Below are 27,129 nucleotides of genomic sequence, written 5' to 3'. Positions count from 1 at the left end.
AGAGAAGGAAGACAGGATAAAAGACATGCTGTGGAAGAGAGACAGAGATTAATAACAGATACGATTCAATGCAGAGAGGTCTGTTAACACATAGTGAGTGAGAAAGGTGACTGGAAAGGAAAAACTCAATGCATCATGGGAATCCCCCGGCAGCCTACATCTATTGCAGCATAACTAAGGGAGGATTCAGGGTCACCTGGTCCAGCCCTAACTATATGCTTTAGCAAAAAGGAAAGTTTTAAGCCTAATCTTAAAAGTAGAGATAGTGTCTGTCTCCCGAATCCAAACTGGAAGCTGGTTCCACAGAAGAGGGGCCTGAAAACTGAAGGCTCTCCCTCCCATTCTACTTTTAAATACTCTAGGAACAACAAGTAGGCCTGCAGAGCGAGAGCGAAGTGCTCTAATAGGGTGATATGGTACTACAAGGTCATTAAGATAAGATGGGGCCTGATTATTTAAGACCTTGTATGTGAGGAGCAGGATTTTGAATTCAATTCTGGATTTAACAGGAAGCCAATGAAGGGAAGCCAAAACAGGAGAAATATGCTCTCTCTTTCTAGTCCCTGTCAGTACTCTTGCTGCAGCATTTTGGATTAACTGAAGGCTTTTCAGTGAGTTTTTTGGACATCCTGATAATAATGAATTGCAGTAGTCTAGCCTGGAAGTAATAAATGCATGAACTAGTTTTTCAGCGTCACTCTGAGACAGGATATTTCTAATTTTAGAGATGTTGCGCAAATGGAAGAACACAGTCTTACATATTTGTTTAATATGTGCGTTGAAGGACATATCCTGGTCAAAAATGACTCCAAGGTTCCTCACAGTGTTACTGGAGGCCAAGGTAATGCCATCCAGAGTAAGAATCTGGTTAGATACCATATTTCTAAGCTTTTCAGCGCCGAGTACAATGACCTCAGTTTTATCTGAGTTAAGAAGCAGAAAGTTAGTGGCCATCCAAGTCTTTATGTCTTTAAGACATTCCTGCAGTTTAACTAATTGGTGTGTGTTATCTGGCTTCATGGACAGATAGAGCTGGGTGTCATCTGCATAGCAGTGAAAATGTATGCTATGTCTTCTAATGATGCTGCCTAGGGGAAGCATGTATAATGTAAACAGAATTGGTCCTAGCACTGAACCCTGTGGAACTCCATAATTAACCTCAGTGTGTGAAGAGGACTCTCCATTTACATGCACAAATTGGAGTCTATTAGATAAATATGATACAAACCACTGCAGTGCAATACCTGTAATACCTACAGCATGTTCTAATCGCTCTAATAGGATATTATGGTCAACAGTATCGAATGCTGCACTAAGGTCAAGAAGGACAAGCACAGAGATGAGTCCACTGTCAGAGGCCATAAGAAGATCATTTGTAACCTTCACTAAAGCTGTTTCTGTGCTGTGATGAACTCTGAAACCTGACTGAAACTCTTCAAATAAACCATTCCTCTGCAGATGATCTGTTAGCTGTTTGACAACTACTCTTTCAAGGATTTTTGATATGAAAGGAAGGTTGGAGATTGGCCTATAATTAGCTAAGACTGCTGGGTCTAGAGATGGCTTTTTGAGTAAAGGTTTAACTGCAGCCACCTTGAAGGCCTGTGGTACATAGCCGATTATTAGAGATAGGTTGATCATATATAAGATCGAAGAATTAATCAATGGCAGGACTTCTTTGAGCAGTTTTGTAGGAATGGGGTCTAAAAGACACGTTGATGGTTTGGAGGAAGTAATTATTGAAGTTAACTCAGAAAGATCGATTGGAAAAAAAGAGTCTAACTTAACATCAATGGATCACAAGAGTGATCTTAAAGCTAAGTGTATGCTGACCCTAACCCAGCAATCAGAGCCTGATCTCCAACAGATAACAACAGCAGTGATGAGCAGTCAAGTTTGGAACCTACAGTAAAATCACTGTGGTCATCACTGAATGCTCTTTGGTTTGATTTTCATTATTGCTTTGTGTTGTGGGCTTTGTGTTCATACATAAATACTGAAAAAAAGATCCTATGTTTGTCCTCTTTAGCGAAGGGATTTGTATAATATAAGTGTGCATTTTAGGTCATTTTGCAGAGTAACCCAAAAGTAATGTAATGAGTAGTGTAAAAAAACTATATGTTCTGGTGAGTAACTACAGACACGCAAGTAAGTTACCTTTTAGAAAAATAATGAAGGACTGGCTCCAATACTGTCCTACAACAGCTGATACCTGTGAGGCTGATGTCTATTGCCAATCCACCTCAAGCCATAAGGAAGATATCAGGCTTTTCTTTAGGTGATATGGTCAGTGGTGGTCCTAGCCTGTTTGGTGCCCTGGGCGAACGCCCCCTCTGGCAGGGGGGGTGTTTAATTTTGCACTCCAGATCACCCATCCCCCAACCCGAGGATCACTACAACATAACCTAATGGACCTACACCTTAGTTCACAGATTAGCTTTGTCTAGGGTTTATTTCTGGGATTTCGCACAACTCAGGACTCAGATAAGGAATACATAATGGGCTTGGATTTACAACATTACAAATGAAATGTGCTCTATTTGGAAGCAGCAGGGCCTCCTCCCCTTTCAACGGGTTGTGTGTGAGACTTTAAATCATCATCAACTGTAAATTATACATTTTAAATTGTTTTTGATCCCTTTACCCCTAGTCCTAAAGTGTATATTTATTTTCTCACTCTTCTTATATTTATTGTTTGTTTACTTGCACTGCTGTAACTGGTGCCTCATCATCTCATCTCTCTATATGCTGTACTGTATATAGCGAAGATGACAATAAAGTTTGCTTTGACTTCAGCACAGCAGCAAACAGGCGCACCGAGGGCTCTTGCGCTCACTTTATAGAATTTCGAAAAAACATCGGTACAAATTACAAAAGTCTGTATCATAATGTCTTATTTTGTTTTATTTTGCGAGTTGGTTATTAGATGCTGGTCCAGCCAGCCAGAGAATCCCCTGCCGCCCTGCCCTCTCCTCCCTGTGCTGCAAGCAGCAGGCGCACCTCGCAAATGGAGGGGGCCCTTACTCCCAGCAAATGGGTGGCAGAAAACCGATCGCTTCCTTTGCCATCTCCAAAATGCACTGGCTGATGTTGGGGCGGCATGAGTATCATCAACTTTTTTCTTTGGAGATGCCCATGATGCCGCCCCCACCACGATGCCGCCCCCACCACGATGCCGCCCCGGGCAACTGCCTGTGTTGTCCTTATCAAAAACCGCTACTGGATATAGTTGTCTGCTATGGTGGTTAGCTGTGGTTAGCTATTCCACATATTAACATGTCTGAATTTTCTGTCATAAAACCTCTAACAATTCACTCAGAACTTCCTGAGCTGTTCTGCATTGCAGCAATAATGTCTGACTGTCACAAAATCCCATGGCGCACCATTTGGAAGCCACTGCTCTAGATAAAGGAAAATAACTTTTATTGGAGCCAACACCATAAAATAAATTCAACACATTACATGTAAAGTCATTTTATTACACTTACCCATGAATTTGGAATTAAATCACTCTTTAAACCGGTTCCTTTAATAACCTTTTTTTTCCTTTTTACCCATGGGAGAGAGAAAGTTAAGCAGGAAGGTATCCAGCGACTGTATTTGATTTTGATTTGGATTCATTACTATTCATGCAATTTGCCAGGCCCAGACACCAAAAGAAGAAAAAAAGTGTGCAGGGAAAGCTGCTCTAAATTAGTTCAAAGACCAAAAATAGCAGCTTTTTGGAAACAAGTATGTAGTAACTAGCTAATATGACTGTTAGTGTGATAAATGACATACTGTATTTATTATTCAGTTCCATATAATGGCATGGGATACTCATCTCTTTTTTTTTTTTACTGCAGTGCCCTTGCTTTTAACTCATTGTACAGCCGTCTAGAAGTGGACCTAAGGAAGCATTGCAAAGGGTCCAGTTTAGTCCACACGTTGGCCTTTCAAAGTGTGAAAAATTAATTTAATTACACATTAATTTCAAAAGAATGCACTGCTGTTTCATTTGTGTCGATCCCAGATGTACTGAAAATTAATGTTTTTTGATCCTTCTCCTGTCATTGTGAAGCAGAATTTAATGCTGAATTGTTCACATACTAAATGACAAAAGATTAAACCCATGTTTCCTGACAGGTTAGTTTGACCCTACTGATGATGTCTTGTTGCTATAGCAATACTGTTCAGTATGAGAGGAACTGCAGGTTCACACATTTGATTTATGTGCCTGGCTGATGAGCCAGTGGTGCAAAGCTACTACCTGAATGCCTCCAAGTCAGAATCCTGTCTAGATGAAGTGATACCAGACTGATGTGCATCTTTGGAGCTTGCCCCATGGCCAAAAGCAACTAGAGTTGAAAATGAAGTCAATGCAGAAGTGACATAAAAGTGCTGCTAGGTGCCAGTTGAGGCTGCAAAAGGGAGTCGGTGTCTTAGAAAGTGCTCAACTTTCCAGCATCACAAAGGATGTTTGCAGGCTGAACTAGACCTCTCCTCCACTTTTGTGCTGTTGGTATTTTTTGGGCATTTTTAATGGAATTATCTAACAAAGACCTGCTGGGGGTTACAAATTATCCAAGAAGTTTGTGCTTCAGTTCTGGTGGGTTGAATTCTAGTATTTTATCAGGCGGCTAACGGCAGCATTTTAAATGAAGAGTCCAAAAGAAATGGTGACGTCACAGTGGGTACTTCCATCGTTGACTGGTGAAGGAGAGCTGCTTTTTTCCTGCCTCCCTTTCCTCACCCCGACTCGATTGCCACCGCTCCCTGAGCCTGATTCTGCTAGAGGTTTCTTCTTGTTAAAGGGGAGTTTTTCCTTTCCACTGTTGCCAAGTGCTTGTTCATAAAGGTTCATCTGATTGTTGGGGTTCTTTCTCTATTACTAAAATGTGTTTAACTTATAATGTCAAGCATCTTGCGGCAGCTGTTGTGGGTGATTTAAGTTTAAAAAAAGGCAATATGAATAAAATTCAATTTAACTGAACTGCATGTTTGTAAAGAAAAGAAGAAGAAACTCTCAGCTGTTGCCTTATTTTACATGGAGTCACTACAGCAGATGGATTCACATGTTTCAATTGGCACAACCCTCCTGTTTATCTAGACTTAGAATTGGCACTGTGAGTACACTAGCTTTGTGACACCCTGAGACTAGATGAACATGTTAACCATGACACTACAGAGTCATTATTAGCCCTTTTCCTGCTATTAGCTATTTGGCTCGATTTGACTCGGTTTGGGTCATTTTTCAATTAAAATCGAGCACCACTGAATGTGTGTGGCTTTGTTGCACGTGTTAGGCACAGCACAGAAGCATGTTGAGGTGAAGGTAAACCTGCTCCTAAGTGTATGGCTTTTCGTCAGAGTCGGGAATCCCGGTGTTGTTTTTTGTGTAGCCATTTCAATCATGATTCTACTGACTAACCAATTGGTAGCATGCACTCTGCTGAAATCACATTTTTTGGATTGCCTCAGATTGCTTGGAAACCCAGCTAAGTAGGTACTAAAAAAGTGGCAGGTACTACCTTTAAATGGAAAGTCCTATAAACCGAGCTGACCCGAGTAGGTACTAGTGGAAAAGGGCTATTAGTTTATTAAGAATCCACTGAACAACTTTTCAATAACACTGCTAATCTCTTTAGCCCTGTCACATCTGGAAGAAGCTCCATCCCTCCCACAACTCCCACATAATGGTTAAAAAAATCAATGGCTAACACAGTTAATCACCACAGTCCATCAAAGGGCTCAGGAAATAAAGCAAGGCAGTAATTCGAGACCTACTTTCTCCAGCACACATGTGAACAAGACAGCAAACCCAAATTGTCCAGATGTGTCCACCGGTGTGAATATATTTGTGAGAGGTAAAAGCATCTAAAGGCAAAGAATAAAACATGGTTTGAATGGGTGACAACAGCTTGTAGTAAAAAGTGCAGCGAGTGCTCTGTAAGAGTAGAAAAGTACTACATAAGTACCAGGCCATTTTAAAAGTATTTTGAGATTGTGACAAGTTGTCTGAGTGAAGATTTTGTGCCTGTGATCTGTAAATAGCAATATCCATATAATAGCACTAGGCTGTAGATATAAAAATGTATTTGCTTTTCATCTGTTTTCTGAAAGGAAGTAATCTTGTTGTGTTTCTCTGAAGAAATACACTGCATTAGGACACTTAAAACAGTAAATATAAAGGTGTTGGGGTTTTTTATGCTTTAATATGTTTTAATGATACCAAATTTAGATGCATGCGGTCCAAGAATTAAAATAAGCTTGATTGATTTGCAACAAGGCAAGCTCTTCCTTTGTTGTGTTCTTGATTTTTGAATTGCGTCCCTATAAAAAAAAAATCTACTTACTTCGAAAATTTCAGCATCATTGAACTGTCTATTCTTTCCCGAGCTTGTTAATGGCTCCACCCTTGAGGAATTCGAAGCCCAAGTGTGCATTAGGCTCTCCTTCACTCCCAAAATACGATTAGTAGGCAGTCCCGGTTGCTGACTACGTAATTACACTAGCTGCTGCCTTAGTAAATCAGACATTAATTTCACACAGATTGCAAATGCACGCTTCCATGAAAGGCACTGCGAAACATCCATTGCACCTTCATGTATGTAAACCTGCCCCCCACCCTGTTCCCCCATTATGCTATTATCACACAGAAGAAAGGAATGACATAATACATATATATATTTTTCTTTTTTTGTAGTGACTTTTCTAAAACATGTTTGTGATGTGAGGTTGCTGATTGTAAATAAAACACTTACAGTGCCTGTGTTGTGTTTCCTTTATAGTAAAAGGAACAGGAGAGAGCGAGAATGCTCACTAACTAGATCCCTTGCCGCTGCAACAGTTGGTGTAGCAATCAATAAAGCATGGACAGCTCAGCCCTGGGAATCATCAGCAGGCCTGGGATACATCTTTGACCAATCAGATGGCTTCAGTGACAGTACCTGTTGCGTAAATTATCCAAAGGCCTAGAGACAGCCGAGTCCAACACCATATGTTATATGGATGATAGATGTGTGTGTGTGTGTTCGTATGCAGCACGTGTGGGAATGCTCGCTGCCTGCGCCTCACACCTACAGCCCGACTACTTCACAGGATGCGGCGTCTGTTCTTTGCCGAGGTTTAGACTCAGAGCCACTTCCTATCCATTTTTGATTGCCGCTGTGCTTGTCAGTCATCTGATTTCGAGGCAAACTGCACAGCCGTGTTATCCGTCCCAGAGACAGTTTCACTTGACAGACTCACTCTGAAAGCCTGGAGGAAGAGCTCAGCTCAGTGAGGCGGCAGAATCATCAGGGTATGTCAGGTAAAGACTAGACGAGTACGACTGTCTGATAGGTATTGAGGAAAATTCCATCGTGGCTTCAGTGAAATTTCATCCATGTCTTATAGCAGGTTTTTTTAGTCATGTTAGCGGCATGGCTGTAGTATTTGACGGTCAAATAATTAATTGCTTTAGCGCCAGGATGATATTCTTAGCTTTTAGCAGAATTTCTTTGACACCATTTAATTTAAATGGATACGATTGTCCCCGGTCCATACCTGAAACTCAATTTGTTTGACACGTATGCCCAGTAGACTTCTTTCTATCCTTACCTTTCACAATAAAAGCCGTAGCAACTGCACTAAATGACTGCAGTAGTCTTGAAATAGCTTGCGGATAAACAATTAAATAAAATGATTTACAGAAATATGTTGGAGCAACTTACAGCAGGAGTGATTCTAGTGGAGTAGCTCTGCATAATTTACAGTTCAGTATAATACCTGTTAATCTTACACTGTCTCTTAGTGCAGCCCCTCAGTTCATCCTCTGTCTGAAATGGGACTGTCACACCCATATGAAAAAAAAAATATATATAAATCTTATAAAGTTTGTATCTGTCTTGTGTGAAACTTGTATGAAAAGCATACAAGAGTGAAAACAGATATAAGATCCCCGGAAAAATTATATAAAGGAAACTTGTATGTTTTGGATACTTACTAAAACAATATATGAAAGTGGCCACTTTCATGAGTAAATCATATAAGCCTTATATGATTCACTATATGAAATTGGCAACATCTGATGCAACTCTTTTATAATTTTTTTCTATTTCTTTTCCATATGGGCAATATCACTGTTTCACTTCAGCAAATAGCATGCTCAAAAAACATTCATGATAATGACATTGTTGCTACATCAATAATTTTTTTTTTTTTCAAAGGAAATGATTTGTGTAATTTGTCTAGCTCATGGCTTTAAATAGCAAAGTTACCAAGTGGGGTCTTAAGCAGTACACAGGAAACAGCAATTGGCAGTTCAGAAACTTTATTAACACAACAGAGAGTTTAACTAGCAAATTATACAACAGGGAGGGCTCAGCTGGGTCAACAGGACGAGTACAGGGAAGGTAGCCACTGATCTGTTTTCAGGGGCAACTCAAAGCCAAAGGAGGGTGAGCAGGCAGGTGAGTATGAGAGTTGAGTGCCCATCCAAGTCCCTCAAGAAGTAGTGGACCGGTCCAAGAACAGCAACAGGATTAGAGTCAGAACCACTCTTCAGATGTACACAAAGCTCAACTTGGAGGCTCACAACAGTCCGGCAAAAACTGGGTGCTGCAGCTGGTCCTTAAGTACTGCTGCTGATGATGATGCTGATGAGAACCAGGCTGAAGGGCAGGATCTAGGAATCTAGCCCTCAGGCGGAGCCTAGGAGACCAAGCCCCTCCTCCTTAAAAAACAATGCACCGTAGAGACATGTCGAGTTGACCAGATTATTACGCTTATAATCCAAGTGCATTGAGGTTCCAAGAGGATCCGTGATTATTACTATTTTACAAAACAATAGAAAAAGAACAATTACACATTTTTTCAGAGAAATTAAATTAAATTGAAGTTATTATTAAAAAATGGTCATCATGACATCCACATGATACAAGCCAATTTGGCAACCTTGCCATTTAAGCCAGCTCTTTTCTGATTGTATTGTATTTATCTGATTGCAAGATGTATTTGCTCAAAGCTGCTCTTAGGTAATGCGTGACCATTTTTACACTCTTTTGACTGTCTCACTGTTTGCTTTTTCAAAGTGTAAATGAGTCAGCCAATGAGAATGCAAGGTTAAGTGTAAAAGTAAAAAGCCAACAAACAAACTGTTTCAATGTGGAAATTCAAACAATACCATCTTCACTAAATGATTAGAGACTTGTGGCTCTGTCGCATCCTCCTACACAACCTGAAGCAGACTTTGTATCTCCATCAGAATGAATGGGTTCTCAAAATGAATCTTTCCTTCATCTACCCACAACAGCAGTCAGATTTCAGGCATCACACTGACCTGGGTGTCTGCTGACATGGCAGCACATGTTTTTATGAAAGAATGAAGTTAATTCAATGTTAATAATAAGTGGAGCTGTCAAAGCAAAAGCCTGTTTTGTTTTCTTTGTGCCAAACCGGAGAAGATTTATTTTAAACATTATGGATGCATTTCAATGTCTTACGGGTGGTAGATGCTCTTGAAGGCTCGAGGTGAAGCATCTACAAACCAGACAGCATGCACAGTATACTTAAAATCTGTCCATCACCACCCACCTACACACACATACACACACACACATATATAGCATTGCTGTTTTACCATTTCTCATTCCCTTTATATCTCTCTGTTCTCTCTTTTCAGTTTCCAAGAGCAGGGTGCAGGGAGTCATTTGCTAATTGGTTTTTGCAGAGAAAACGTATTCGCTCGCCTCTTTCTCCTCAATACCCCAGGGCTCCCTTCCTCTTAGATGATTCCCCTGTCTCTTGCTCCTGCCAACTCAGCCGAGCATTCTCAGAGGCTTGTTATTCTTCAGCGCAGTTTAAATCCGCAGAGCTGCAGGGGCTTCAAAAACACTTCCCCCAGACCTGGAATCTGTAAAGTGTTTAAGGGTGGGAATCTGCTGCCTTACACTTGTTTTACAAAGGTAGAAAATTATATTACTTTGCTGTTAAAAGGCTCAATAAATAAATGCAAGGTCCCAATCATGCTGATTATTGGGGCGGAAAAGCTTCACATCACAGCATTTCAAAAAGGAATTCTGCAAGTTTCATGAGCTTGATTACATGAGAGGAGTTCAAATTTAGTGCACTAATTAATTGGTTCAGGAGGTTTTGTAGCAGGCATGAACATGTGCAGCGAGATCACAAACGTAACAACTTCTGATATCCAATAAATCACCACCCAGTGAGAAATGATTTGTAAACAACAAACATGATTCTTCTTTTAATAAAATGTTTTTTTAAATTCTAAAATAAATACATAAAGGGATAATTTTGAACTCCAAATGAAAGACAGTCAGCTATGTTGTACAGCTCCAGGGCCCTGCTATAAAGACCATCTGAATGTATTAGGTTGTAGGGCAAAAAATAATAGATCCTGTATGTGTTCTGGCCAAGGTCCTTGTTTTAAGTGGTTCCCATGTCCACGGTCTCTCTCTGCAGTTGAATATTGAGACAATAAATACTTCAGCCATTCATTTAGAACCACATTGTTACTGTGTCTGATGGTGTCCCACACCTGTTGCTCATTCACTACGTAACCCCACCAGCACTTAAGGAGCAGCCCTTTTTTAAGATCCCCTTTGTGTAATTAACTCATTGTGTACAATAAAGACTTATTGTACTCTTGGGTCTTGATTTAGAGTCCGCTCACCTTTTGGCATTGTTATGACTTGCCACCAGTGGGTCAGTCATGGATTTGCCTTCCCAGAGCCAGTGTAGGATCATCTTGAAGGAGAACAAAACAAAAGGCAGCCAGTAATACAAAATATTAATTTCCAAGCTCATCAGAATTGTACAAATTCTAAATTAAATCCAATGTGATGCACGACAAAACTTTATTATGAGCAACTGTACTAACAATGGCCGTCTGTCGACAGGCACATCTTTATCTTCTTCTTACGTGAGTTTAAAAGTATCACATTCACACACCTTACACAACCTTTTCATTTAACTGTGTTAACATGCTGTGTGTACCCTGGATATGTCTTCAGCCTCAGCAAGCTGTTCTCCCCAGTTTCAATGTGTGAGAAATGAAACAAATCACAGATGGGCACATCTGCTCAGGGGTATTTAGGTGTTTGTAAAAGGAAAAAGGAAAAAACCTGTGAAAGTCATGAAAACTTGCAAAACATCCCTTGTTTGTAAGAATGGAGTGCACTGGATTGTGGATGAAAAAAGCCTGAAAATGCTTGTCCTCGTTTCACATACTCTTCTGCCAAAAGCATTTCTTAGAGTCAGCTGTTAAGATTGTACAGGCTCTCAGGTGTGATTGTTATGAGCGACGGGTCGTTCATATCATAAATCACTCAAGTAGCCTGTCTACAAGTCAATCAGTTAATCTACAAGATAATTATTTGGTCACTTGGAAAACGTGAAAACATGCATGCCTACAGACTCTGAAGCCAGTAATGAAGTCTTTCTGTGGTGCAACATTCGCTTGTTAGAGAGAGGTTTAGTGTTTCAATCTTTTAGCCATGAGTTTTAACTATTTTTTTTAAACTAGATAATTGTGTTTAACAGAAGCAGCAATCTTCAGGGCTGAAAAATAAAGCCAACGTGGAAGTGCCAATCACTTTCTTCTAATGCAGGGGTCACTAACAGGCGGACTGGGGTCCGAGTCCGGACCCAGACGCCATCCTATATGGACCCGGACCTATAGTTAACAATATATTAAATTATATTTAATTTTGACGGGGCGATTCAATTTTAAGCGGTAACGTTACATTGTGTTAGACCAGGGAACATACAAACCAATTGTGTGCGAGTTAAGCCACCCACGTGACACTACTTAGCCAATCAAATCTGTGCATTCAAGGCGATCGCAACACTGCATGCAGACACAGACAGACAGAGGAAAGAGACGGTGAGAGGCGAATGACAAGCGAGACGATTAACGATACAGGGAGACAAGACGTGAGTGGGAGTCACAAGAGGTAAAACAACTATGGCGCTTTCAAAAAAGAGAAAAGTAGACACCGAAAATAGAACTTTCAAGACTGAATGGACCGATGCAAATATGTTCATTCTTCTGGCCGCAAGCAGCAAACCAGTGTGTCTCATATGTTCAGAAACCGTGGCACTGATTAAAAGTGGCAATGTCAAACGCCACTATGAGACAAAGCACAACGCCTGAACAATCATACTCACCCAAGTCTGAACTCAGGTCCCAGAAAATTAGCAGTCTCAGAGCCCAATATGATCAATCCACAAGGATCTTAACCAGTTCTTTCACCGCCCAACAACGTGCTCATGAATGTTCCCTCAGAGTTGCTTGGATTTTAGGTCAACACAAAAAGCCCTTTACAGATGCAGGTGTTGTCAAAGAGTGCATGAGTGCAGTAGCAGAAACATTACTTGAGGGTAAACAAAAAGAAAAGCTTTGTGACAAAATAAAGGAAATACCTATGTCAGCATCAACAGCCACAAAGAAAAGTGAAATATTAGCTCAGGATGTGCTGTCCCAGCTGGAAGAAGCTATACATAAGACACCATGTGTAGGCTTGGCTGTAGATGAGTCCACTGATGTGTCTGACAATGCTCAGCTGTTAGTTTATGTAAGGTTCTGTGAAGACCTGCAAGGTGTAATTTCCTTCAGATCACTACAAGAGGAGAGGATATTTACCTGGCCATTAAGGAAATGTTAACAAAACGAGGAATAGAGCCAAACCAAGTGGTTTCAATAACCACAGATGGAGCCCCTGCTATGATGGAGAGAGAGAAAGGAGCTGTAGCAAGAATGAAAGAGGACAATCCTGAGCTAATCTCTTACCATTGCATTATTCATCAGTCTGTCTTATGCTCCACCCTTTCAGATGAGTATGCTGAGGTGATGAAAACAATGATGAAAATGATACATTTTCTCAGGGCATCTTCTTCTTGTTAGCATCGCATGCTCAGGGAATTTCTCAGAGAAGTTGATGCACATGATGATGATCTTCTGCTTCACAACAATGTGAGATGGCTTAGCAAAGGCAAGGCATTGGAGCGATTTTGGTCAATCAGAAGTGAAGTAGCAGCTTTCTTGGAAGAGCTGTAAAGTCAGAAAGCAACAAACTTTTCTCTCTTTTTAAATGATGGGAAAAACATGGATATTGTGGCCTTTTTGGTTGATATCACTTCACACCTGAATGAACTGAATTTGAAGCTGCAGGGCAAGGACAATCCAATTTGTGACCTGATGACAGTTGTCCGCTCCTTTCAGAGGAAACTTGAAGTGTTCAAAGAAGACCTGCAAGGAGACTATGCACACTTCCCAACAGTGAAGGAACAGGTTCAGGGACAGCGAGATGTGTCCTCTTTTGTTGACTTTGTTGATAAGCTGATTGAAAACTTCAGCAAACGTTTTGATAGCTTCAGCTTTGGACAGCAGCTCACCATGTTCATAAAGAACCCATTTCTCATCACTGATGTCAGAGGGTTCTCAAAGGAAGTCACACAGCACTTCAAGTGGGCAAATGCTGGGCCTCTTCAAATGCAACTGGTTGATCTCCAAACAGATGTGGCCCTGAAAGAGCAGTTTGGAAGAACTGAACCTGCCACTTTCTGGCTCCAAATGGTCTCTGAGACAGCTTTCCCAAATCTGAGGAAAGTAGCCCTGTACAACTTGACCATGTTTGGCTCCACATACAGCTGTGAGGCAGCTTTCTCCACAATGAACATAATAAAAACTAAGTATGAGCACCTACACATGTGTATGAGAATGGCCCTGACACCATTCCAGCCCAGATTTAAAATCCTAGTAGAGCAAACTAAAGCTCAATTCTCTCACTGAACAACAGAAAGCGGGGAAGTGGAATATAAGGGGGAAAGAAACTGAAACTGTAAAATTGTTAAGCTGTTTTGATGTTATCTGTTGAAAATGTATTGAGACTGTTAAGTCGACAGGTAAAAGGGAAAGAAAAAGGGAAATTTTTCTGAAATTAAGGACTTTGTTTTACGATGCACAATTTTGCCATTTTATTTATTTTCTCTAATTCATTTTAAACAGCAGCCCTATATCTAATGTAGGCCTACTGTGTGTTTGTGTTAACAATAAATTTTGTTGAAATGTTTTTAACTTGTATTTTCATTAATTTGACAGTCTATTGTTCATACGTTCAGATATTGATTTAAAAAAAATAAGGCTTCTCTATCAAAATCATAAGACAAGTTAGACATTATGATGTCCCGGACCTCTGCCTGAGAAGATTTTCTCCAACTGTACCTCCTCAAATTGTAGTTTAATACCCCTGCTCTAATGCATGCTTTGGTGAGTCAGTTGCCACAGACAGTCATGGTAAAATGTCCAACTTCAGCCATGAATATGACATGTTTGACGTGCGACTTTGAGTCAGCGAACTAGATCGTTCAACTCTCTGTGTGTTGGCAACTTTTGGACATTTTTAATGGAATTATCTCATACATAGGATCACCTCTTTGTGAGATAATTCAAAATGTTTGTGCTACAGTATTGGTGAATAAAATTCTACTACTTTACTAATTAGTTAATAAAGTCATTGTTACACCTACTGTTGGGTCTGTGCTTCACAGGCCCCGCTGGTTTAGAGACTTATTCCCGTTAACGAAGCAAGACGAACAGCTCAACCGGCTTTTCACATGCTAGCAAGGGAAGGATCTCAGAGCAGCCCTTCTGCCCTCGGTCTCAGACCACTTTAAGGAAAGAAAGAGCTTCCCCTGCAGCCTTTTATTGTGTGACACAGTTTACACAAACACCCATTGTAACCCCCCCCCCCCCCCCCCCCCCCCCCATGGTGCATCATAAACCCTAAGGCATTGAGTGTGTATGTGTATGTCAGTGCATGTGTGTGTATTCATGTGCGAGCATCCATGTGTGTGTGTATAAGCCACTATAAGCCATGTGAGAATGTTCACAGCACTTATTGGCTTATCAGGCAACAAAATTAATACAAGAATAAGGTGCTGTATTCTGTACTGCCGGATAACTTTTAGTGGACAAATTACACCTAATTTTCATATTTATTTGACCCATATGTAACCCAGAGTTTGGGCCAGTAAAACAGATTAAATGTTCCTGCAAAACAGGGAAATGATGAGACAGCGACGACTGGTGAAGTTTCTCTTTGCCTCGCTTCTGCCATATTTATTTATACAATCACATGTATTTTTAATTTGCAGCATCACCATTCTCCATATACAACAGAAATAACAATAAAACCGTCTGTATGTTCAAGCTGCAATACCACGATCTTTACATGGGAAACAAGAATACTTCACGTGTAGTGACCATCAAATCATTTACTCGGCTATTCTCTCTGAATGACAATTCAAAACAATATGAAATGCATGTTCAAATACATTTTTTACCTCTATTTAACTTTTAACCCAAATACCTATGTATTTTGATTGTTTTAACCAACATACCAGTGCTTGGTCTTAAACCAATTTAGCTTAGTAGCTCACAAATACATAAGAGTCATGTGTATGCTGGCAGGCTTAGCTTTAGCTTTAACATTCTCAAAATCACTTTTCAGAACCAGTAAACAGTCGTTCTTCACTGCCAACAGCATATTAACATTCATATTCACAATATCAGGACACAACAGGGAGCTTATTCAGCTAAAACGAACTGAAATAAGTGGAAAAAGGAAACCAAAATGGCGCCCGCGGCTGGCAAGGCTTTGGCATTTTTCCAGTCCTTCTACTTCATAAAACGTAACAAATAACAGGGTTTACCCACTGATTTATACCCCCACATTTAGCGGTGTTCCTTATCAATATTTTACAACCGTTTTAATATAGTTTTACCGGTTACAAACCTGCAAAACAGGGAAATGATGAGACAGAGGCGACTGGTGAAGGTTCTCTTTGCCTCGCTTCTGCCATATTGGAGAGGAGGATCTATGACCTCGCTATTCTGTCTCACTGAGCAATGCGCCACCCGGAGGCTGGGGGGTGCAACTACCTAATTACACATAGTTCACTTCGGTGACAAATCTCTCATTTTTTTATAACAAGTACTACTTCTAATGGGATCACACATTAGTGTGTCACACATACTTTACAATTTGCATGCTCTCCACATCTATAGTACTCATTGTATTTACCTCAAACTTACAATGTACCCCTAGTAGTTGGTTGATTGACATTTGCTCATGTTCTAACCATGTGGACTTCTTTTGGAACCTTAGTAAGACCACTCTATGGTCAAAATATGCTAACCTTTAGCACAAATAAAGTAACACTGAGGCAGCTAGAACAATAATGTTGAGGATTCAAAATACAGAGTATAGAAACCCGTGGATGATAACACCATCCCTACATACACTAATTGTGCACACTTCACAGTAAAATAATAGCTATAAACCTACCAAAAATACTGCTGCTTCCACAAGGAAAGAAAAAACACAATCCAGCAAGAGCAGACACATTCACTGTCACCCTCTTGGTAAGTTCACATTAAAACTCTCAAGTCACACCCATGTGACTGCCACTGTCTGGTCGGACCCTGGGTGACAGAGAAGAAGTCGTGTCCTCGGGGTTATATGTGCATCTAGGAGCAGAGATGAAGCTCCATAGGCAATGTTTTGTCTGCTGTCATGCTTAGTTTTTTTTTTACACCCTAAGTTTCTTTGACTTTTGGGACTTTACTGCTGTCTTCCTGCTCATGAGATTTTTCTCATCCAGTGAGTAGCTCTGCTGTCAAATTCTTGGATTTGTTGGGGAGAAAATCGTACTACCACTGTTTTTGCAATGTATTTTGATGTATATTGTTAAATTTATGATATAACTGCTAGAAAGACCAGGAAATAACATGGAGAAAAATGCCCCACTGTAAGATAAATGCTGATTTTTCCATTAATATTCCAATTAAGTGAACATAGGAGAAGCGCTTCTTGATTTTTAGCTTTTACTCCATAATCCAGACACTGACTACATTGCAAAGGCATCAAAAAAAGGGCTACACTAACCTGGGCAGAAAATGTTTCCTGTAAGGCAGAAGGGAAAGAAAAGGAACACGCATTTAAAGAAAGCTCTTAAAACATTTTGTTGGGTCTTGATCAATTTGGCAAAGACACACAAGAAAGAAGGTCAGACACCAACTAGGGAGAAACAGAATGATGAAAAAACCCAACATTGTCATCCCTTATGTAGCAGGTTAAAAACTAAGGACAATTTTCTTGAAGCATGAGATCCCAGTACACTTTAGACCTATCTACACCCTCAGACTAAAACTGGTTCATTCCAAGGGCAAAACTCCCGAACACAAACTAAACAACGCAGTGTATGCTGTGCAGTGCAGCAAGGAGTACTCAGACCTCTACGTTGGAGAAACCAAAAAGCAATTTCATAAATGCATGGTAAATATTCGGTGGTGTGAAAAGGTGTTTGCCCTCTTCCTGATTTCTTAGTTTTTTGTATGTTTGTCAAATTTAAATGTTTAAGATCATCAAACACATTTACATTTTAGACAAATATAACATGGGCAGCACGGTGAAAACCACTGCTGAGCAAAAACAACACAAAGGCTCGTCTCAGTTTTGCCAGAAAACATCTTGATGACTTTTGGGAAAATACTTTGTGGGCTGATGAGACAAAAGTTGAACTTTTTGGAACATCTATCATCTTACCAAGAGTAAAATATGGTGGTTGTAGTGTGATGGTCTAGGGCTGTTTTGTTGCCTCATGACCTGGAAGACTTGCGGTCTACCAAAATATCCTGAAGGAGAAGTCCAGCCATTCGTGACCTCAAGCTGAAGCACACTTGGTTTCTGCAACAGGACAATGAACCAAAACACAAGTCCACAGCTAAATGGCTTGAGAAAAACGAAATGAAGACTTACTAGTCACTAGGAGTATCCTAGTGAAAGTCCCAATGTGGATGAATTACAACGACTCTCCAAAGATGAGTGGGCCAATCACTTTTTCACACAGGTCCATGTAAACACCTTAGTTTGGAAACAGCATTTTGTGTTTGCTTATCTATGTTATCTTAGTTTAATATTTAAATGTGTTTGATGGTCTGAAACATTTAAGGGTGACAAAAATTAAAAAAAAAAAAAAAACGGGGGGGGGGGGGGGGGGGCTGTACATCACTCTATCAAGGATAGCACTGCTCACATTTTGGACAGAGAAGACAAATCTTTCACTCCTTCAAACCATCTATGTCCACTGTGAATGACCATCTTTGAACAGAGGGCGTGGCTTATGACACCAACTGTGTGCCACCTACCTACAATGTAGTTTTGAGATCCCTTCCTAGGTGCCTTATTGCCCATGCACATCTTGTTTCCGGTGATCTCCCATTATAGGATGAGGCTGTCTCACGATGGTTTCACTCGAAACCTCTACTGTTAATGACCCAGACGTTTCTTCACACCTTGGCACATGTGATGAGCCACATGATCAATAGTGGTTCAACTGACCTATTAAGGGACAACTCCCACTAGGGATTAAATACCTGGGACTCTCCACCATATGGTCTTAGAACTGAAGAAGCTTCTTGGATGAGAGGTGAAGAAGCAGAAGTCCAGTCGCTTTCTTTCCAAGCTCCTTAGACTACCATGACCTGGATGACTGAGAATCTACACAGACGTCATACTTCTGTATTAAATCTTCAGTGTAGGTATTCCATATCTTACACTGTAACCTGACATGCACCTCCGCAGCAACTGCCATTTCCTCCTATACGTTTCCTGCTACTGGCATACCACACACAGGCACAAATGCTTGCAGTGGCCTTTGCCACTGAGTAGGCTCCTGTTCTTTCACTCCTGAGAGATGGAACACAGAAACACAAGTGTTACACTAAAAAAAGTTTCAAATATCTTCAGTGCATCTTAAGCAAGTGGTTAAGGGATAGGGCAATCTTACGAGTCCTAAATGTCAATGGAGGAAAAAAAAAAAGCATTATGATGTAAGTACAAAATGTGTTACGGAAATTGCTGTGCTTATTATGCCATTTCATGATACTCATCCTGCTCCTTCTGCTAAACTAGGCACTGTGGGCTTTACCATTCTTTTGCACATCAGTTATCTAAACCGATATTTGCATCCAAACCAGTTTGCAAGCTCCAAGGGTGAACAATTGGCCCAATATGGAAATGCCAAAAATTACAGTTCCTCTAATGGCTACTTGAGGATGGCTCAGAAAAGTCAATTTCCAAAGATTCCCATGGTAACATAACCAGTTTAATAGCAACAGCATTTTTACTGCCTAGTACAAAAAAGTTCTTGGCTGCTATGGATAGTTTGCACTTTCATTGCAATTGTACACTAGAAATTTTAGTACCTTATTAGACTGTTGTTCAAACGGTAACTGCTGTTTTTTTCTTTCCATTTCTTTTTTTGTTGAGTTCAACCACCTCTTCGCCTTTCACCTGTGTAAGGCTCTTTTCCTGTGACCCCACTCGAGACTGAACGTGCAACCAACCATAAACTCATAAACATGGAGCCCTCAACTCCAGTGGGGATCAGAAAAATCTTGACATAAAAAAAGAAAACTTTCTACAGGAACAGCGAACACTTGTTTGGCTGTCATCCCAAGGTTGCACTACCACTGAAACAGCCAGCATGGTGATACAGACTGTACAGCAACTGTGACAACCAAAGTTGAAGTCAGCTCCCAGTGACAGTAGAGCAGCGAAGGCTTCTCTCCAGAGGTAGTGTAACCACTGTCAGGTATAGGCAGGATCCCATTACCATCCTCATCCATCTCCTTATTCACTTCCTTTTCTTTGTAGTAAGAGGAAGGGGGTAGGGATATAAGTAAGCAGAGATTGACAGAAACAGATGGTCCCGTCTCAACAGAACCGTGGTCACTCTCCATCTAACAGTCCTCCCAATGGACCTCACACAGAGACTCAGCTTGGGCAAAGTAATCCCTGCTCTGCTTATGCTGGCCAATCTCTGTGCCCAGTCACAGTGTGATTGACCCCCGAGCAGAGGCAGCTTGCCTGCTGAGGAACCCTGCCAGCCACTGTCTTAAATGGCCAAAGTTATCTTACTTCTTCATGTCCCACTCTGGCATAAGCTGATGTTTGCTTTATAGAACTGTTGTAATAGAAAGATGCCCTTTGAATTTGATGAAAAAAAGTGAGGCTTTTTTAATGAAAATATGTTTTTTATAAAAATGTGCAACTTTGATATAGAAGTCTGTTTCATATCATCGTGGTATGTTCAAAGCCTCTTTTATTATGTGTGCTGCATAGGGAATATTCCATGCAGAGAGTTTGGATTTAAGTGCCAAAATTTGTATAAAACGCATTGTTTTCATTTTTAATATTTAATGAGCTTTCATAAATCTTACATAGCATGTAGTTTCAAACTGCTCACATTTGTGCCAGTTGCAGTTTAGCATTTCTGATGTTTGGGAAGCAGTTTGCATAGCTGAGAGGTTGGTCTAATCCTCAAACTTAAAGACATTAATATGACTGACCCACTGAAGTATTTGTACAAGAGGAGGATGACAGTGTAGTTACTTGTGTGCCGCTGCAGAAAAGAAACTACTGGTAAGGGTTAATAATTATTGTTAATAAATGGTAAATTACCATTTTTTTTTATTGTTAAACAAGTATAAAGTAGAATTTTACATTTCAGTTAATAATTAGGATATAGAAATGTATATGGATGGTCTGATAAGGAACAAAAACTATAATTACAATATCTTTATCAGAATTATAGATAACACACTATGTAAAATGTAAAGAGTTCCCGACTGTAGTTGGTATGTATCTAATGGCATGCCTGAATCTAAATTACAGCCAAACTAATTGCTAGTAAGCTTACAAATAGGAGTAAATAAATTGTAATTTGTACCTGGCATGGTTGGTAAAATGACCTTGGCAGAATAAATGAATAAATAATGACAACAATTCAGGCACATCCCTGTGTCAGTATCTAGGCTATGTCCTAGATACTAATATAATCGTAAAGCTGTAATATTTGAAATACATCAGAGCTACGGTTTCATTTTCATAACAACTTTAAATAAATGTAAATAACAAGCAATAGTAAATCATATAACCAGTTACTCCTGCAATAGCTCTTAAAAATTACATATTGTTTCAAGATTAATATTTTTAACATGCTATTTTTGTTTCTCTTTTTGTTTCCAAATGTCCTTCTTGCACAAAAATAGCACATCACTTCTGACACACTTTCTGTGAGAAGTAAATTATGTTAAAATTACATTTATGATATGTTAAGTCTAGAGTTTTGTTAATTAGCAATTCATATATGGCACTAATTGCCAGTGGAAACAAAAATTGCATTCTGATTACAGCATAAAAATAATTTCTAAATAATTTCAAATAATTGGTCTGTTTCATGATACATGATACTTAGCACAGATTAACCTACCTTGCTGAACGCTATCTTGGTCTTGCACATTGAAAATTTAGTTATGTGACTATAAGAAAAACATGCTGTAGTGGTAAGTGATACAGTTTGCTAGTATTTAAGTATATTATTTGTTGCATTTTGTTGTTACAGCATTTTGTATGATATTTAATGTTAACTGACTTCTTCTGACTCTTTACAACTAAAGCGGTGGAAGAAAAAGAATCGGTGATACATAAAGTTCACTGGGATTCAGTGTTGTTTCTGTCACTAAAAAAAGCTAACGGTAGGTCTGCTGCGTTTTTTAAGAGAACACATTTGCTGTACAAGTATGAAGGACTTCATACTTCTGTGTCCTGACACAGCAGCACAAATTATTCATTAAATCCAGCATCATGTCCATCATTTGATTTTGTCTCCTGGTTTTCTTGTGAGAATGTGTTTGCAGCTCTTTTTAGTGTTGTTGTGGACTGAACAGATTGATAATGTTGTGTTAGAGGAAAGAATAACTTTCCTGTCTCAGAGACGGTCCCACTGTTAGTGTTACTGAGTTAGCTCTGTGGATAAACAGATTGATTTGCGTAACCCAAGCTGTCTCTCCCTCCTTATGCGTGTCCCCAGGCCCCTTCCAACTGCTGCCTGACTCATTATTTAATAAAAAGACTGTGTTTTCACCACACTTACCATCCCAGTCTGTCTCCCTGCCACAAAGCAAAAGGAGAGTATGACAGGCAGCATGCCAAAACAATGATTTTTTTTTAAGTGGATTTAAGTGAAGATCAGTTGCTACTTTAAAGTAACCAGCCTTGAGCTGCCCTTTGATTTAATTTATTCCTTAAACCAGCGGTCCCCAACCTTTTTTACGCCACGGACCGGTTTATGCCCGACAATATTTTCATGGACCAGCCTTTAAGGTGTCATGGATAAATACAACAAAATAAAACTAGTACTGGTACCGAAAAAAAGAAAATTTATTCATAACACACGTGAAAAGACCCAGGAAAACCGAGTAAACCATAAAAACGATAACAAAATAAAGCTGAAAACCGATAAAAACCCTGAAAACTATACATTTCACACCTGAGTGTGAACTCTCGCGGCCCGGTACCAAACGACTCACGGACCGGTCCGAGGCCTGGGGGTTGGGGACCACTGCCTTAAACAAAAAAGTTTTGGAAACACTCATTGTTTTAGTTTTTTAAGCTCTGCAATTAGTGATGCTGGAAATGCTACAAATTGTTTTACCACAAAGTCATGATGACCTTTAAATGGAGATTTGAATGTATCACCTGCCGTTTCAAACCTTTTTATAGCACATGCCTCTGTTTAGCTTATGGGATATACATTTCCAGTTAGATTATGTGATGTCATACTGGAGATATTTTCGGTCTATTTTAATGTCCATGGGTTTCTGACTTTAGGCAGTCGAATGATTTGCATCTAATAGTAAGAAACAATTCTTTCATCATGTAAGTTTGTCCAGTTATTGTTGAATTCTGAAAATGAAGGGACTATGTGAAAATGTATTAAAAGTAAACTTTTTTTCATAATATTGTTGAATTAAAACAGTAAATCTTAAGTAACACATTTATTGTGATATTCCAAATACATTGTAGCTTCATAAGGAGAAAAACGTATTAAAATTGTGTCACTGAATGTAGCAGTCGCTGGATGATCTACAGTCAACCATTACATTTACTAACTGTATCAGAGGAGATTGGATGGAGGGCATACAAAGCCAAAAAGCACTAGAATTAAAAAGATCATTTTCTAACCTCAAGAAAAATGAAATAATGAAGTAGCATAAACACTACAGTTTTTCTAATGGCTTGTTGAGATTGTTGCACAACTTTATAGCAGTTAAAAAACAATTTATTAGAGCTGCACCAATCGCAGTTTTCTCCTTTAAGATTTACAGTTTTTTCAAAGTGTGACTTGTTCGTGCCAGTTTCTACTGACTCAGATTTTCTTTTTAAGAAGTACCAAACCTTTGCCTTTCTTAGCTTCTTTAAAATATTCCTTTTCGGCTGGTGTAGGTTGATTTAAGTATCCGTGTAGGTTTCATTGTTACAGATGTGTTTGTGGTGGTCCATTCATGGTTTGGTTTGCAGAACTTTGTGTCTTCACTCTCAGAGAGGAGTTGCCACACTTCCATGTTAGCATATGGTTGAGAGTGCAACTATTTGCCCATGTAGCTGTGCGTGTGTTGTGCATGAATGAAGCTGATGATTGAATGATCACACATAATGGGGCGGACAGGTCACCGGTCAGTGCAGAGAATGCTGGAAATCAACCAAATCCACTCCCTGGTCAGCCATTTGGAGCAACTGTATTGTTTTTAGAGTGACTCAGAAAAAAAAAGTCTGGTGCCACATTAATATTTCTCTACTGCTCTGCAACTATGGCTATGAATTAGTGATGGTAAATTTGATTCTTTTTACTGAATCGAGTTTTAATGAGTCACTCAACAAAGTGAATCGGGTTTTTTGAGTCATTTGATTCACTGAGTCAGTTGACCAGAGAGTGCAAAAAATGTACATTTTCACTCAAACTTAATTTGTTTCTCTTTTCATGTAAATCCTACTGCTAAGATGAGTGATTCTAAAAGAAAAAAACTATTTTATAGAGCAAAAAAGAGCAAAAACATTCCTAAAATTAAGCAATTTCCTATCAAAATTGCTTAATAAACATTTATTTTGTTTATTTTTATTTTATTAGTATTTTCCTTAAATGTGTCAAATGTATATTTTCTCATCTAAATGTCCACTGAGTTGTGAGCCAGGGGGCGGTAATGCGCCTTAACATTGGTTGCCAACCAAGAAGAAGAAGCTGTGAGTCAGGAGGGAGGGGGTGAGTGAGTGAGTGATTTGTTCGCTCTATGGCTGTATCCCAATTCAGGGTCTGCAGCCTTAAAGGCTGCATTTTAAGGCCGATTACGTCACAGTGGCGCGCCGAAGGCTGTCCCAATTCAAAGGCTGCTCGAAATGCGGCCCTAAAATGCGTCCTTCATTTCCCTGAATTTTAAGGCTGTGGCAGTGTAGACTTCATGGCCCAACATATCCCACAATTCATAGCACGGCAGTCGGTGTGGATAATTTTGCCGCAGACGGCAGAAGTGGAGCGGCCGAAGAGTAAACTGTGAAAAGTAAGTACTGAATATTATGTCACTTATTTATGTGCAAATGTTTAATAATGAAGAACATTAAAACATTACTGTTGGCCACATGTCGGCAAAGTTATGTGCCATTAGCAATGTTTATACGTTCAGCTTTTACTTGCTTTTAAAGCCTTTAAAATATAATAATACAATAATCGACCTTAATCTTACAGAGAATGTGATGATTTTATGGATAATTAAAGTCAGTCATATATCCACAAACACAACAAGCTGAAAGTCAGTGATGCTGCTCGTTTTGCAGTCCTGAATATCACGGCATATCTGTTTGTAGCAGTGTATACACCTGAGACTGTCACCTGTTTGTCTGTCCTGCACTCTCTCTCTGATTCTTTCTCTCTGATTGTGGAATAAAAGTATGAACATGTATTTATAAGTTACACTTGTGTTTCAATCCTGGAGCTTATCACACATTTGATTTCCATGTGTGACAACTGCAAGTGTCCAGAGTGAGGACAGACTGAGGGACCCACTGCTGCACATCATCTGTGAGGCTTTGCACCCCTGATGATCCACCAGGACAAACTCAGCAGTGTGTGAGGAAGAGGAAGAGGAAGAGCCAGCAGCAGCTGACAGATGGAGAGAATAGACAGACTGTTCCCTGTTTGTGAAGGACTGCTAGGAAAGTTTAACATAACTAATTGTCTGTCCTGAATCAGTCTTATTAGGTAATGTTCAAATAATTTTATCATTCCAGTGTTTTCAGTGTGGGAGAAAGTACTCAGGGCCTTCAAGTTACACACTATGAAAGGCAGCAACAAGTTTAATATTCAGAAACCTAAAGTATGTATCAGCAGCTGAATGGAGCTAAAAATAAATGTTTGTTTCATTTCTATGAAGCTTTGAGTATTTTGGATTAGTAGCACTGCTGTGTTTGTTGCATCATATTGCTGTAATTGTTTATATGCTTTATATATTCTGAGGTAAGTTGATCTATAGTGTAACATCATATTCTATAAGGATGTTAAGTGTTTGTAGACTTTCTGCCCAGTTTGACCCATTTAGCAGAAGTCAGCCTGTTTAAGGCTCTGATATCTATTCTGTATGACTTAAAGCAGTTATGACATGGTCTGGTTTTCTCACCCAATAAAGGAATATTTAATATATCAGTCTACTCTTCATTCTATCAGACACAATTATCACAGCTTGTACATTTGCTTTTTACACATATATGTAAGCATTGAGCCAAATGTAGTAATGCCAACATACTGAAGGAACAACATTTGTCTCTTATATATAATACATCTATATATACACTGTCAAAGATACTTGAGTGTCTTTGAGTGAAGATTTAAGGTGATAGGACATATAAATAGCTGCAACTTGAATCTTTACTGAAGCTCAGTATTTGACACAGAGTTCACTCACATGTGCTGTACCAGTGTACCTGCACATGTGATGTGACAATAGAAGTGATTTGATTTGAGAGTTCAAACTCACTGCTGTAATAACTAATAATGATTAATATAATAACTATAATATTGGCCATCTCATATTTACACTGACTTTAGTCTCATGAACAACATTAACTATTTGTTATTTACTAACTAATCTTAAATGACTGTTCAGTACAGAAATGAAGCCCAACAATCACGTTTTACAGTCCTGTGGTCTCAGCCTCAGATACTTATTAAATCACACAAAGCTCGTGTAGAAACAAACAAACAAATGAACAAAATATGTTCTCCTTCATTTCTGTCAACCACATGTTTCCAGCTGTCATGGTTGCTAGGCAACCTGGGCAGCGCGACAGAGGCTAGACCGTCCCATTTCACAAGCCTCACACTTCCGGCCTTAGCGGTCTTTGAGTACACGGCCCTTGAGGACCGTTGAGGCTGCGTACTTTAAGGCTGCAGACCCTGAATTGGGATACATGATGGGATATATGTCATGGGATATATGATTCAGCACAGGAGGGAGGGGGTTAGCGAGTCCTGAGTGATTTGCTTACGCTTACAATTCAGCACAGGAGGGAGGGGGTTAGTGAGTCCCGAGTGATTTGCTTACCCTACGATTCAGCACAGGAAGGGAGGGGGTGAGTAGCTCAAATGTGCTGTTAGCATGTTAGCAGAGCGATGCTACTGTGAACCGAGGAGCTATTGTCTTGATGTGAGCTTCTACTCAGGGTTTTTTCTTCCAGTTCAGAGCAGAATTTTTTTTGTTAAGATACTGGATGTTGTGTTTTTCTCCACAATTTTAATTATAAGCTAGATATATTGCTGCTAACAGCAACAGGGATGAGTCAGTGAGTCAGTTGGGCTTGTGAATCATGATTCATGAGTCAGTAAAGTGATTCTCGAGTATTGAACGATTCGTTCATGATTTGCGCATCACTACTATGAATTATTTTATACCACATATGTGTCTCTAACATCGCTAACAAAGCTTGCTAGCATTTTCTAATAACTTAAATAGTAACATCCTGGAAGCTAAAACACTAGTACTGAGGTTGAGAATGTGGAGTCCAAAACTAATGGGTCATGTCAGCTATGTCCATCTTTTATGTACAGTCTATCTTCACCAAGCGCTGTGAGTGTTGAAAGATTGGCAGTGCTCAACCATTGAAAGGTTGAGCACTGTCATCATCAAGTAAATAATGTAACTTGATAGTTTTATAGGAAAGGTTGACTATATAAATGATAAATCCCTACCAA

General features: G+C 39.6%; 1 long non-coding RNA gene across 1 annotated transcript in view; it reads right to left on the bottom strand.

Annotated features, from left to right (window-relative positions):
* The window catches only part of LOC146492043 (uncharacterized), a 60,151-nt gene extending 33,328 nt beyond the window's left edge, over positions 1-26,823 (bottom strand). Inside the window, exon 1 of the long non-coding RNA XR_014872467.1 lies at positions 26,483-26,823. This is a non-coding gene — a long non-coding RNA (uncharacterized LOC146492043). The remainder of the gene's footprint in view (positions 1-26,482) is intronic.
* Positions 26,824-27,129: the final 306 nt, after the last annotated feature.

This window comes from Neolamprologus multifasciatus, chromosome 23 (assembly GCF_963576455.1).
Source record: "Neolamprologus multifasciatus chromosome 23, fNeoMul1.2, whole genome shotgun sequence".
Taxonomy (NCBI): Eukaryota; Metazoa; Chordata; class Actinopteri; order Cichliformes; family Cichlidae; genus Neolamprologus; species Neolamprologus multifasciatus.
Note: the sequence above shows the minus strand (reverse complement) of the source record. Positions and strands in the feature narration are given on the sequence as shown.